Source organism: Stigmatopora argus, chromosome 3 (genome assembly GCF_051989625.1).
Source record: "Stigmatopora argus isolate UIUO_Sarg chromosome 3, RoL_Sarg_1.0, whole genome shotgun sequence".
Classification (NCBI taxonomy): domain Eukaryota; kingdom Metazoa; phylum Chordata; class Actinopteri; order Syngnathiformes; family Syngnathidae; genus Stigmatopora; species Stigmatopora argus.
In genome coordinates, this window is record NC_135389.1 from 2,407,668 (window position 1) to 2,410,167 (window position 2,500).

At 42.5% G+C, this 2,500-nt stretch overlaps 1 protein-coding gene across 6 annotated transcripts in view; it reads right to left on the reverse strand.

Annotated features, from left to right (window-relative positions):
- vps4a (vacuolar protein sorting 4 homolog A) overlaps positions 1 to 2,500 on the reverse strand; it is a 131,591-nt gene that overhangs the window by 107,922 nt on the left and 21,169 nt on the right. The window lies entirely within an intron of this gene.

Consider the following 2,500-nt stretch of genomic DNA (forward strand, 5'->3'; position numbering starts at 1 on the left):
GGGGTCTGAAATTTTCATCATATGTGCATGTCCACTGTGAGCGAGATAATCTAAAAGGAAAAATCTAGAAATCCCATTATTTGTGTGTGATACAGCTGCAAATAAGGATTGGAACACCTGAGACAACCAATGTGAATATTTGGTATAGTAGCTTTTCTTTGAAATTACTGAGGTCAAATATTTCCTGTAGTTTTTCACCAGGTTTGCACACACTACAGGAGGGATTTTGGCCTACTCCTCCATCCACAGAGATCTTCTCTAGATCAGTCAGGTTTCTGGGCTGTCGCTGAAAAGCACAGATTCTGAACTCCATCCAAGAATTTTCTAATGAATTTAGGTCTGTCTAATCCACACATAAACCTTGGTTTTCCTGGCTTTGTGCTTTGGGTCATTGTCATGTTGGGTGACCCAGCTAGGACCCATCTTCAATGCTCAGACTGAGGAAAGTAAGTTGTTCCCCAAAATGTCACAATACATGGCCAGGTCATCCTCTCCTTAATACTGTGCATTTGCCCAGTCCCATATGCAGAAAAACAATCCCATGCTTCACAGTAGAGATGGTGTTCTTGAGATGACTTTCATCATTCTTTCTGCTCCAAACTTGGTTAGTGGAATTATGACCAAAACGTTCTAATTTGGTCTCATCTGACCACAAAACGTTTCCCCATGACTCCTCGGTATAATCCAAATGGTCATTGGGAAACTTAAGATATAGCTTGACATGTGCTAGTTTAAGCAGGGGAACCTTTCGTCCCATGCATGATTTCAAACCATGATGTCTTACTGTATGTGTGGAGTATGGAATGTATTCTTATACTTTTTGTTAGTCAATAGGTTTATTTAGTGTAGTCACTGGAATAGAATTTTGCATGACCTAGCGGAAATTTCCGTCCGTGACACCTATGAGTTAGGGGCGCGTCATCTACCATGACACACCCATTTCTTTGTTCACATTTTCCCGCCTAAAGTTTGTACCTATGTCACATGACCTTTGTCAATAAAACTGGTCGACCTGTTGGGGGGATTCAGGGATTTCAAACTAGCCAGGCTGGAGGACAGACGCACTCCTGGCCCTGGCTGCTCTGACTCCCTCCTTCAGCTGAAGCTAGATAAAACTCATCATGGCCGACTGTGTGCTTCCTCTAATTCAAAGTTATTGAATGTTTATCGATTAGATCCAACATTTTCTGGTGCCTTAGAAACCCGGGAGATTTATTTCTGAATTTTCGGACCGCGGTGGACTGAAAGCCAGGATTTCTGACGTCAGCTACTCTTACTTTGAAAGAGAGGGCATTTCGGTCGATCGCGGCCCGTTTGAAGAACGAACCCCCCATCGAAGAGGAGGCACAAGAGACGGGGCTGTTTAAAATTAATATTTAGGACAGGGCTGGTGGAAATCCCGTTTTTCCAATCGTGAGAAAGTCGAAGGAAAACGCTTCATAAATAGAATATAGTTGCATATCGTTGGGGAGTATGTATGTCAAAAAAGAAGGAAATACACAAGGTATGCGGCGGACGTACACTTCGGCCATAAGTTACGTTCGTAAGGCAAGCTCGTGACGCGGCTTTAACCTAGGGGGTGAAATAGTCCCTCGGTAAAGGATTTCTGGAGATTGTCAAAAATAAAGCTTAGAAAAATACTGCACCCGATGAGTAAGAAAGCGCTCGATTAAAAAGTATAGTACTATTATATAAACCGGAAGCATGTGTTAAGAACCGGAAGTACGCCGAGACGTGCTCGAGAATCGAGAGGATTGCTGCGCAAGAGAGTAACGGTTAAAAAGACGACGTAGACGGATAAATAGGATAATAAAAGATAAGTATTAAAGAGATAATAAATTAGATGGGACGTCCCTAGAGAATCGGCATAAAATATCGCCTTAAATGTATTAATAGCGTAACATGTGACCATTGTTTAAAAAAAACCTTCAAACAAAGGGACATGAAGTAAGAAGATGTGAAATTCATGCCGAGAGATTTTCCTGATCATTGAAGAATGAAACAAAAACATGGTTAACATGCTTGTGAAGATTCTGGACAGAAAGGATGAGGAGCTGCTTTAGGTGGTTGTCTTTACTCAAGAAACTTTCTATCTTCATGGAGAACAAGAATGATATGTTTTTCACAAGTTCATGTACTAGTCACACATTTCAAGATTGGGGCCCTCGCTATGAACATCCTTATGAACATGAGCTCAAGAGGTACGACCTTTGGTGAGATGAGCTAAGAGGAAGGCCTATGAGGAATTCTCAGAGAACCAAAATCTTAAGAAGGAACATGAGAATTCCCTTTAAAAGTCTGCCTGCTTTTGAATCTTGCTGAAGACACACAGAAAAAAGGAAGAAAATAGCCGAAAAATGTGGAGCCAGGCAAGAAGCCCACTTTACGGCCAGCCCCCCTTCACAGATGCGGACCCCTCACCCGACAAGCACACCTGGTGCAAACAAAAAGAGGGGGGTCGCCCATAGCGCTTACTGCTCCTTTCACACCTGGAGCCAGG